Raw genomic sequence first — 12,798 nt, 5'->3', positions numbered from 1 at the left:
TCACTTGACATATGGGGTGTGTGTGTTTCTCGTTTTGTCTTCCTATGTAGGAGCTGTGACTTTGCATAACGTCAAAACCAGCACTTCCATGCGGGGAGGGGGCATATTCATATTCACCGCAGTAAATACGAATGTGCATGTGTATGTTGAGTACGTGTTTAATGCTATATGTGTTAGCAAGGGTAACTGAAGCGAGTGATCTACAGAAGCATTGTGATAAAATAAATTGTACAACAGGGATGCTGTGTTGGTACTCAAAGAAATCCAAAACAACCAGGACAGGAAGAAAGACAAAAAATGAAGGAGGCAGACGGTGAATCCTGGGGTTTGGACATCTGGAGAAGTGTCAGGAAGCTCAGTCACTTCATCACTGAAGGTGTAATATTTATCTATGTGCACTAGAGCATGTCAGCCTACACACACACATGCATACAGTGTACCAAAAACAGCACAGACAGGTGAAGGACAGCTTTTCTGACTGACACAGGGACACATATTCCCCTTCACACAGACACACACACACAAACCAGTGATTAGTTTGGACATTCGCTGCTTATCGCTACAGTGAACATCTGTTACCTCAGCAGGATTTTAAAAAATGCATTTTTGTGTGCGTACACATACAGACATTAACTTTTCCCACAATATTTAATTTTCTACCACTCTCTTTCTCTATCCCCACAAAAATACACACACGTCTACATTAGATGTACTGCTTCCATGCCCTACTTGTTTGGTACTTACTGTTAGAGTTACTAATTTCTGACACTGACTAAAGGTATCCGTTCAAGGACCAAAAAGCTGTTTCCAAACAGTAAACATGTAGTTGCATAATTCTGGGGGGGTTTTGGTTTGTTTTTTTTCTCTTTTCTGCAAGTGAGCTCTGGGTGTCAGCCTTCTTGGGGCCTTTGTTCTTCCCGTGCCTGGTGCTTTTCTAACTGGGTGCTCTCCTTTCCTCTCACCATCTGGAGGCATGCATGTTAGCTGAGCATAGGTGCAGATGTGAGATATACTGACCGACTTGTCAAAGCTTAAGTAGAAAAATGCTATGCTATGTACTAATATGCAAAGGTACAACGTTAGCACTCAAACGTCCTAGCTGGCTGGAGAAAATCACAGTCTTATGCAATCATAAACATTTTAACAACATAGTTTTGTTATGTTTGTTTTAATGGGAACCAGGCTGAATGTCAGTTAAATCTGGATCAGAAGTCTTAGTCATTCAACGTCAAGCCTCACCTGGAGAGACCGCAGGAAAAACATTGCCCTGCAAGTACAATAGGTCCATTTATTTTTCTGAGTGTACTGATTCTTAATGCAATTATAAACAGCGTTATGGTGGATGAACTGAGGAACACCTGTTCTTTAAGATTCCCAGGGGTATAAATTTCTTTACTGCTAAAGGCAAACACACTGTCAGGTGCTGTTTGTTATCATGTGAAATAGAAGCTCTGTGTGTGGGAGATTCACTATTCCACACAGAGAGGGGAATCCCCCAACACAGCAGACATTAAAAACAGGTGCTATTAACCCTTATCTGCAACTTTTGAGCTTCAGGGTGAATATTTAGTATTTCACTTTTCAAAAGGGACTCTTTTTAGTTCCAAAACTGTAATGCCGAAAACTCGTTTTGAGCATAATGTTTGGGTGTCCAGCTGGTATCAGTTTATTACCTTTAGTCAGTACAAAAAACAACTATCACAAGCATCACTGTGAGCATCAAATCCTTGTAAAAAGATATTTTTAACTAGATGCCATCCTGAAACTGATACACTGTTCAAACAGGATACTGTTAACTCAGTATTGGTGCATAATGTCAAAGTGCAAACCAATGTGAGAAAATTTAAAAAGGTGATCAACATTTAGGAAGTTTTGATGGTTAGCCACTTCAGACTTCTCTCTATCTGTGGCAAATGTTCCGTTCTAGTTGCTTTCGCAGTCGAACTTGTCTTGATAACACGAATAGATTTCCTGCTTCTAACTGTAAACAACCCACACACAAGTGGTGGGATCTTAACATTTTGCACTTTGCGACAGCTGTTGCAACCAAAATGTCAGTGTTGACTGCACATAACGTGCTACCCGGTGAAGGGGAACCAAAAAAATTATCCACTTTTAGCATGCTGTCAGTTGGTTGAATATTTACATCTTGCTGTTCTGTAGCTTGCACCACTTTAAAAATTGCTTACCCCTCCATTTCTAAGATTGAGGTTTCAAAAAAAATGTATTTCATATTTAATTCACTCATGCTCATGATAATCATCTCTCCAAAACACTGCCAAATTAGATGTGAATTGATATTTTTTGCATATTTTAATGCACACAATATTATCATCTAATTACATCACAAATACAGGAGACAGAGTTGTTCTAACCTAAGAGGTTATTAGTGTATATTGCCAGTAAAAAGCACATTAGCATAGTGACTTACCTTGGCAAGCCAATTCCCCTGTACATTCTCACTGTAGAGGTCTGGAGTCAGTGAGGATTCTTCCAGTGTTAATTAAACCGTCTGTCTTGGAGAGAATTAAGGTCGTGATCTCCCAGACCTCACCACTCCCACACTCCCTGAGAAGAAAAGAAAGAAGAAAAAGGGACTTAATGAAGGAATAAAAGGATGAAATGGCTTAATGAACCGCCTAACGAGGCCTGTGGCCGTTTAATAAGGGCTTATTAAAGCTTAATTAGAGAAATAATCAAGCTTGTTTGGAGTATTTCAGTGTTGACTTGTGGCTGATTGTGTTTTCATAGCAACTGGATAAACAAGGAAGAGTTAATACTCCATAGGAAAGAAGACATGTCCAACTGTGTGTCTGTCTGCGTACATGTGTTGTAGGGGATTTCAACAATAATTAGGTGACGACTTGAAGATCCTTCCAGTCACATGGAGGACTCACGCTCATCATTCGGTCACATGCTGAAATCGTACTGACATCCAATTCAAACACTGTGGCATCCTGAACATGGGCATAAGCAGCCAGCGTGTTTAATCCATGCCTGTTAAAAGTAGCACTATCAGCAGCTTAGTCATGTGTACTTTGATATCCTGGTGTAAAAGCCTGAGCTTTTGCATGCAACCTGAATTCTTGTACTTTTTTCCTTATTATAAAGCAACTCACTGACTAATTATAGAGTTGTTCCTATTGTAAAATGATGCTACGGATTCTGATTAAATATTTGCGAATGAGCCACTGAGTTTGTCCAGTATAAACCCAATGACTCATCAGGCAGAGTCACTCACTTACTGACTTAAAAACAGCACACCATATTTTCTCTACAGATGTTAGCGTGACTCACTTGAGTCAGACACTAAGTTACATTGTGCCTGAGGAAAGATCTGAAGAGAATGCAAAGTATACAGGACACTTGAGACGTCAGCTTTTCATTATTCATTCAGTGATGCCATCACTTCTTTGAGGAGTTAGAAAGGCTCAGCATGTGATGTATCCTTCTTGTATGTGCCCGCGAAACTCTAACGGCACTGGTTCTCCACTCTGGTTCTCCAGTTACTGATTCATTAAGTGATTCAGCTTTGTTAGACCCTTTTATGGACTTTGCAATATTCAGTGACCTCAACAATTAAAGGTGTTACTCATCCTTCTTCCTGAGCAGGTGAGAACCCCAGACAAGCCAGCTAAACAACACTGCATCATGAGCAACACAGCTTGTTTGTTCATGCAAATGAATTCAAATATTCATGTAGAACCCCATGAATCCCTAAATAGGACAGAGGGACGTACTATAGCAAGTCAGAGGATGTAAATGCCACATTTTGTCTTGATTTGATTTTGTATGCTATGGGGTGCTAATAGAGCTGGGCGATAGAACGATAACGATATGTATCGCGATATAACTTTTACTCGATAGAGAAATTAAGCTATCGCGATAGACCTCGCCGCTCTTGTCCTCTTAAAAAAAAAAAAAAAAAAAAAAAAAAGGTCAGCCAATCCAAATTAAGTAGCGCAGAGCCGAACCAATCACAGCCGCAGCGTCACGTCGCATGACTTGTTACATACAGCACAAGTGCCAAGCCGCACGTGTGTTTGTTTGGGAAGCAGCCAGCACGTAATGGAGGAAATCAGTGTGCCGACTAGAAAAATCAACCGAAGAGAAAACAGATGATGGTTCCGGAGAGATTGTCGAACGGAAGAGCCATAGAAGTTCCGTAGTGTGAAGGTATTTCGGCTATTTCAAGTCTGACAAAAAACAGAGTAGCGTGCACTGTAAATTGTGCCGAAAGCAAGTCTGGAAATACAATAAACTGGTGCATGCGTCACACTGTGCGCCACGTTATTGTTTCGGTGAAATGAATTTCTATAATACTGTTAATTCTACTCTGCAGTGTTTAAATGCTTACATATACACACAGTTACTGTCCGTCCACACATACGACTCTGTTCTGCTTCTATGCCCCAGCTTTGTTTACTTTTTCCCACCGAGGCTTCTAGACTTCTGATTGGCCAACATTTCTGCGCGGTTAGGAATCTAGCGCCACCTGCTGCTTTGGCATGTTCATAGCAGCGTTTTCCTTCATTTCTGCCTTTATGTGTGGACGGGATTATTTTTTAAAACGAAAGCGGAAAATCTCCGTTTTCAAAAATACCCGTGTACGTGTGGACGTAGCCTCAGTCTCTGACTGGAAGCGCTAATTCGTCATTCGGCTTTTGTCAGACTAAAGTAACTGTTAAAACTGTTTGAAAAGCTCAGCTATACAACAAGGAGAGATTGAGAATTTCCTTTTAGTTCTCAGTTTATTTGATATTGACAAAAGTTAGTCAGTTTTGTCTGTTCTTCTGTAAAACAAACTAAGATTTATTTTTAGAATTAATATTTTGTTTCTAAGTGGAATTGACAATTTAGTCTGTTTCGTTTGTTCTATTTTGAAACTTAAACGCTTTAGCGGCTGCCTTTTGTGTAGTTTGCAATATTTGCCTTTATTTATCTGAAAAAGTCTCATGTTCCTTAAGTACATCTACCCTGTTGAACTTATTATGGGAAATAAATATTTAAATAAAAACAAGCTGCTGATTATTTCACATTTTACTTGTGAGCAACGGCACATTTAAATCTTACAAATATAGTTATTTGGCTTATATCGTGATAGATATCGTTATCGCCTGAAATGAAAAAAACATATCGTGATATGAAAAAATCTCATATCGCCCAGCTCTAGGTGCTAACCTTTAACATCATAACTGCTCATATACAGAATAAATACCAAGTAAATGAACTTTGACTTCATCAGCAGTTCCTTGTAATTACTATTGTTGCTTTTAAATTATTCCAAACACTAACAGTAAAGGTACCAGGTTAGACCGCCATTATATAAATATATATAAAATCTTGGTGTAGAGTGGGCATGCTTTCTCAGCCAGTTTAGTAAACTGAGTGCTTTTTCCCAAAGGCAGCATCCAGTGGACCCCCCACCCCCATGAAGAAAAGGGTAGAAAAGAGCAAATTAGATTAATTAGCTATTAGATTACAGTGTAAAAAAAATGGTTCTTTACTTTGTATTTATGCATTTTAACAGCTTTATATGAAAACTTTTTATCTAAAACACATTTTATCTACATTTCTATGTCATATTTGATCAGTAAACATAAACAAGATAAACAGTATTCACTTTGGCAGTTGTTGTGATTGTCATTATATAAATGAAATTGAATTTTACTCAACTGAATTGAAATGTTGCATATAACTATACCTTTCAGCAAGATTACTACATTGCCTTTCTGTCAGTTTTCTGTGAAAACACAAAACTTTGCAATAGAGAGCTTGTATGTCCCTCAAGCCCTTACTGCATCTTTGATGAACGCCTGCTGACAAGTTTTCAAGTTTCTAACCTTGGGCTTGCCGCTATGGTTGTAAATTTTCAGATGCTTTTGACCTCATATTTATTTCCTTTCATACCAGTTTGAAGTTTACAGCTGAGCTTTCACTGTCTAGGAATTATGTCATTTAGCCTGGGGTTAGACTGAAGACATATTCTTGAGGGTTATTAAGCGATCTTGGACATTACAGAGTAGATACCCTTGGAACACTGCACAGAGATGTGTGACAGCATTTCATGAAGAACCGCTGAACCCTCGCAGTTGCAGTTCACGGGCTGTGTCTCTGACAAGTCTGCTAAAATAAAAAACCCCGCGCTCATTTCCAGAACGCCAAACAGCTGATGATTCCGGCAGAAGGGCCAACGATTTCCACTGCTCACATATTTTTTCCCCCTCCAATTCTAGACATATGTCAATTTTATGTCAGAGGATTAGAGATGCCAGTTATTGTTCTGCAGCATGTGAATGATGTCAACTTTCCCACAGGGCCTTTTCTTTGAGATGTAGACAGCAAAGCAGCTGACAATTCCTGCAAAGATGCCAACACACCACATCATTTACACAGCTAGCTCTTCAGTTCTGTCAGTTCTTCGCTGAAGAATTATTGGGAGGTTAAAGATGATGTCATCTTTCCAGCAGGGCTTTAAATCTCAGAGTTTATTATGCTACTGCACTGAGCTTTGGGAGCTGATAATGATGACAGCGGTGAGGCAGATGATATTGCTGGTCAGTGCAGTGGTCATGGTGGTAATGACAATGGTGATGTAAGCTTCCCCAAAGCCCCCCCCCCCCCTTTTTTTAGTTTAATAGCATGAGCAGCTCACCACTTTTCTTTAAAGAAGCAGTGGCCAGATGACTTTAGCTGACTTCACCCCTTAATCAGTCGACTACGCCAGATAGTATCAGTATCAGTAGATCAGAAGAAAAAAAAACACTTACAATGTTACATCATCATGTGGTGTCTAACCTAAAGAATGTTTAACAGAATTTTAGAACGTTAATGCAAGATTTTACACACTAAGCCAAAACATGCCTGTTAAAGTAAGAGAAGTATCAGATTTAAGTGTCTATGCTTTTAATGCTGCAAGAACACTTTCAGCTGACAGTTAATATGTTGGAAGAAACCTTCACAATTATTAGGATGAGTTTGTGTCTTTGCCAAAGTTCTGCTAAACAGAGCCCACAACCTTTGGAGAAGTCTGAAATGCAGGCTCAACTGCTGAGAAGGCAGTTCAGCGTCTTTTGCCCTATTCAGAATTGATGAGACATTGTGTGCTCACACTTTGTATTTATTGTCGAAACCAATTACTTTAACATGCTCATGTTTCTATGGTAATGCCAGTGAATTATAGCATATCACGACCCTGTTCCCAGAAAAAAAAACTGCAGGCATCATCATTGTTTCCATTGTTTTCAGTCTTTCTTAGCATTCACTCATTTCCAAAGATTCCCTGCGATTTTCCAGTTCCACCCTTCTCTCTTACTGCAAAACTATAAATTATGTCACTGGGTTTCATGCTAATTATGGCTAAACTGACAGCACATGCAGAGTTAAAACATTTTAAGATCAAACTCCCGACTATGTTGGAGCTTTAAAAGGTGAAAAAAATATTGCAAATGCTTCATTTTATAGCCCACATTGTGTTTTACTTATTATAAAGGATGCTTTGATAACCTTTTAAAGCTTTGAGATTCAAAGTTCTTTCTGGAAGTTCCATAAACTGTACGCTGTGCACTTTTGCACCTTTTCCAAATTGTGCAAAATCTAAAGCTCTCCTCCGACCCTTAATTGGCATCTGCCTCTTTATCTGTTTACATTAGTTTCAGTTGTTTTCAGCAGTCTCTGCCATGGCCTTCTTTCCTCCCAGTTACACCCTTGTGTGTTAAAAATATCACTAGTTTTAGGGGATGATGTCATTCTCTCAGCGGGGCTTTCCCACATTCAGCTGATAACACATGTGGTGGAGAACTGTTAAAACACATGGGTGTGTTACAGTTCTAAACTCCTAACCCATATCACTCTTCCATGAGAAACAGACCAAGGAGGGTATTTGGCAAGGAAAATGGTGCTCTTTTTCCCCTGACAGCAACGAGCAGCTTTAAAGCTCATCTAGATTGTGATTACGTTTGCTGAATACAATAACCAAGGCCATGTTGTTGCAGGCAGGCCACAGCTGTGATGTACTCCATAAAAAAATCCCAAAAACACTTCATGCTGTGGTCGTTCGTTTCACCTTGCTGATTTAAAGAAACTACAACTTCTGCTTGAACAGCGCAGCGTTTCCACATATTGTGATGCCTGAGCATTGACATCAGTCCAGGTTGTGACTGGATTGTTAATCTGCATTGCTGTAAAAAGAAAAAAAAGAACCACTGCTCCAACAAAAACCTATCAAAAGATTATATGCTTTCACTCAGATAATCTACACTTTAAGCCAGGGTACTTATAGAAAACTATATTACTTAAGTTTTGATGCATCCTCAATCATCCAGGTAAGGAAATTCCACAAAGTTGATTCTGTTCATCTGGATGCAGTGTTTTTAGAGGAAGTCACTTGATGAATGGAAAACACTGCATCCAGATGAAAAGAATCAACTGTTTGGTATATTACTTATGGACTAGTTATTGAAGCCCTTTGGTGACTGGGATGGCTCCAGTCCATCCGTGACCCTAAACTGGAGGAGCAAAAAAAATGGACGGATGGATGGATACTTATAGAAGAGTATAGAACATCTTAATATATGAATGATTTTATGACAGGGTCTGTCTCATCAAACACGTCTTATGTGGTTTTGCTGCACACAAGGCTCATCCACCTATAGAAATAAGCAAGCTGTAATGGAAAGTCCTGCAGTATACTGGGTGAAGTAGAAAGACTGAAGCAAACTGAAGTCCCTTTGGGGCACTCTGGATAAACTCAGCTCACATGGAACCTCAAGAGGAAATTGGACTTGTTTATGAAGGAAATTACATCATTGGGATTGGTTCAGACAATGACTTCATGCTGACAAGATAATGGCCAAGAGAGAGAGAGAGAGAAAGAGAGAGAACAGGGTTGGTTGCAGAAGTAATGTGTACATGTGAAAGGTTAATGAGTTCGACGTAGTTATTTAAAGGCACAAAATGAACTGCTCCACTGCCACAACTGTTAAATAGTGGCTCATAAATACCGGGTGATTATAATTTGGTAATGTTGCATTGCTTGTTTTTTCCTTATGCTATCATTAGCTCTAATGTTGGACAAATATTTTAAGCAGCAATTTAGAGCAAGCTCTTGCACACAATAAGTGAACAGTAGTTTCCTTGTGTTTTCAGTGCACTAATACATTATTTCTGCTTCTACATTGTGGTTTTGTCATGTCAGTATAGTAAGTATTGGTTTATGGAAAGATCTATTTTCGCTTCAATATATACACTTGATTTTATGTTACTGAACGTAATATAAAATAATAAATGAAGTAATCACCTTTTTGAAAAAGGAAACAAAGCTGAAGAATCCAATGATCTACCACTACTTCTACTTGAGACATTGCTGTATATAACCTCTTTTTTTCTCATGTGCTTCCATCTATCACCACTGGAGAGCTTTGTCCTACATGTAAACATTGGCATGAACAATACTGCTATCATACAAGGTAGCTAGAGACTGCTGAATAAGGCCCAAGTCACCCCAGCCCAGAGACCACTCAGCAACCACCTGGCTATCACGGGAAAAAGGCAAATTCCCCAATGGCTGGTTACTAGCTAAGTACAATAAGAGCTCGGGATACTTGCTGGGGATACTTCTTTGTGATAGCTTTGGTTGCTAGCAGACTGCTGCAGTCGCCTGTAGTTTGCATGGAATACACCGACTTATCTGCTAGCACATGCCAACATCTAGTGTTGTACTACTGTAAAAAGTGCAAAGTAAAAAGCAATGGAGATTGTTAGCCTTCAAAGTAAAAGTTGTGTGCATTGTGTGACAGAGTTCTAATAAAGGGTAACTATGGCTATCTTTTAGTGAAAGAAATGGAACATAACAAAAATGCCAAATTGTCTCTTTAAACATTGATTTTACAAACATAAATCTGGCAAGATGTAAAGGTCTATTAGCACTACATGATACTGTATAAGCTCCTTGTGTGAAATTATTAGATCTGATGATATAAGTAGACTGAATTGAGATAATGAGTTCAAGTACCTGGAAGATGAAAACATATAATTATCTCATGTTGGGATTTGAATAAGGTCTTGGAAGAAATGCTTACCGAATGTCTGTGTAAAACATTTAATTTTCTTGGACACCCTCAACTTTTCGGGGATTTAGATAAACAAGGTCTCTGGTAAGTATAAAATATTAAAAGATAAGCAACCTATTTCTGCTACTGTATTGTGAAGTTTTTTTTCTTTCTTTCTTTTTAATGTTGCTGTTCCAAGACTATTCAGTTACACAAGGGACCATAACAACTTTCCAAAACAACATTCAGTTGCTCTGCACTTTCTGTAAACTGCTCTGTGACGACCTCTAATTGTCCCGGGGATTGGGACAGTGTGATTGAAAATAAAAATCCTTCACATAACAAAAAAAAAAAAAATACCAGAGGGGTTTTAGAGGAGCTCTTGGACCTCCCAAGAGCAGAGCTGGACGAAAGCCCAATAACAAAGCTTACTGCTGGGTTAGGGATCTTAGAATATGCCCTGGATTATGGAGCCAGAGAGCCAGAACATGCCCGGGGACAGTGGTGGAAAACTAATACTGATTTTGGCTAAGGAGGGTTACTGAATTTTATCAGAGTCCATTTGTGTAGTTTGTTATGATAATGACAGTATTCTTGGCATAAAAACAACGCATTTTAATGGGGCAAGTTTCTCTACTAGAGGTAGATGTTTTCCTCACATTAGTACTTATCACACCTTCCCCCAAGCCACCACCTAGAGCAAATCACGATAGAAGAATAACTCTAAAATCCTAAAGTGCTAATGATTATATGCAGACTGCAGAAACAGACTGTACCAAAGATGTGTATGAGCAAATCAGTCTACCCAGCTAGACTGTTGGCAAGCGGCACAAGAGGAAAGAAAGGGCTTACCCATAACTCACATAAAACCAGACACAAACTCCTGAAAAGACCCCATCAGCTGAGTACTTCAGGCTTACAGGCTCAAGCGAGACACTGTTGCCAAGATACATATGTATTTCTAAAACATACCAGTTACATTTTCTTTTAGTTACCACCAAGTCTGGTATATTTTCACAGCTTATTTTAAACCTTGAAAATGAAAAAGTAATTTACAGCAGCTCCTGGAATGAGGCGCGCAGCACATTCGTAGTCTGAGGGTATCTGAGCTCGGACTGTTTCCTGAAAGCTCATTTAAATGAATTTATTTCAGCCAATATATTTCAGTCAAGTAAGGCCTGTCAAGGATTATCTTCCCAGGTCTGACGACAAAGAAGTGGAGGAAGTTAATTTACACAAACAGAATGGTCCCATCTGGTGTGATTAGCATAGTACATTGCTAATGCTAACTTTTAATGGTGTGATCATCTCACATGCTCATTTTCACTGAATCCATAATGTGAAATTAGCATATTAGAACAACATATTGTCTCTCACTAGCCCAGGGGCTTGATACAAGGGTGTGTCAGATCTCGTTTTGTTTCCTAAGCTTCAGTTTGAATAATGAACAGCATTACTCACTTAGACACAAAATGTTAAAAATGAGGAGAGGAAAATGTAAACAGTCATTTAATTTATTACCTTTTCTTATGTCGAATTAATAACTCGCTCTTAAAAACAATCAGAATAAAGACTTAATCTATTTAATTTTCTTTTTGGTCTGTCCCATGTACAATGCCTCTTTATGCAAGAGAAAGGAAAAGTGTAATTTAAAAAAGGCTTTAAAAGTAGCTATATTGGAATAACTCCTTCCTTCATTGGGACACGGACAACTGTATAGATAAATCACACAGAAATGAATCACTAGAAGTTGTTAGTGAGCTGTGGTTACACAGAGTCGAAGCCTAGACAGGCTTTCCTTTCAGCCTGGAGAAAGAGTACAGGTGGGGAGAGGGGAGCAGGAGGAGGAGGAAGCCTACATATTTCACTTCCATTCACCTGCTAACATGGCCTCTCAAAGAAACCTTTCATTAGATTTTCAGAGCAGTCATCTTAGTCTGCCCGGTGCCATCAAATTTAGCTGTCATATTACACTGGCTCTTTTTGCGCTTTCATCTGGGGGATTTTTCGCCTCATGATTTTAATACAGGAGTTTTGGCAAAAGAGTTAAGCGTGTGGAATTCCTCAGAAACGAAACGGTCGTATCAATCAACTGAGTTAAGATTGGCACTGTTAACCTGCACATAATCTGAACAGGAGGCAAAGTGTTTCAGTGATGTGATACTATGAGAAGGAATCATTCTGCTTTATATCATTCAGGTGCATCTAATGTTATCGATAGATTAACTAACCTTTTTACAGTGATGCCTTTTTACGGACAAAAATCAACATTTCATTCAAAAATTTATGTAGCTTTTGAGGGTTTTTCAAGCTCAGAAATGGGTGGAGTCAGTGAGGTAAGGGTGGCAGGATTACACTGACATTTCCTGCAGATATGTGTGGTTCACATATTTTTCAAAGAGTCCTTTCAGAAGGTGATAATTTAGTCTGCCAACACCTCTTTATAATCATTAACTTTAGGGAAACGTAGCCAACCCGGTTTATTTTTTTTCACATAGTTTGCAGTAAGAGGAATGCTCCAGGCATACACACAGAAAGAGGGAGACAGAGAGGGAGAAACTCAGAGCTTTCACCTTAAAATAGAACACATAAATAACATTCTGTTGATGTAAGACTAGAGAGGATAGGCTGGTTTCAGTTTCCACCGAATGAATTCAGGCCACCCACAGATCATATAGAGACTCTCCATATACTGTACAGCTAAAGAGTGGTGTCAGCAGCTACTCATAACTTCCTACACTCCTGCTTC

At 39.0% G+C, this 12,798-nt stretch overlaps 1 long non-coding RNA gene across 6 annotated transcripts in view; it reads right to left on the bottom strand.

The window, feature by feature from the left end:
- LOC101476487 (uncharacterized) overlaps nt 1-12,798 on the bottom strand; it is a 138,732-nt gene that overhangs the window by 79,182 nt on the left and 46,752 nt on the right. For all 6 annotated transcript variants that reach the window (XR_013100771.1, XR_013100768.1, XR_001167859.4 and 3 more), the window contains exon 3: nt 2,432-2,568. This is a non-coding gene — a long non-coding RNA (uncharacterized LOC101476487). The remainder of the gene's footprint in view (nt 1-2,431; nt 2,569-12,798) is intronic.

The sequence above is a fragment of the Maylandia zebra genome, linkage group LG11 (assembly GCF_041146795.1).
Source record: "Maylandia zebra isolate NMK-2024a linkage group LG11, Mzebra_GT3a, whole genome shotgun sequence".
Taxonomy (NCBI): domain Eukaryota; kingdom Metazoa; phylum Chordata; class Actinopteri; order Cichliformes; family Cichlidae; genus Maylandia; species Maylandia zebra.
This window is presented reverse-complemented; position numbering and strand designations above follow the sequence as displayed.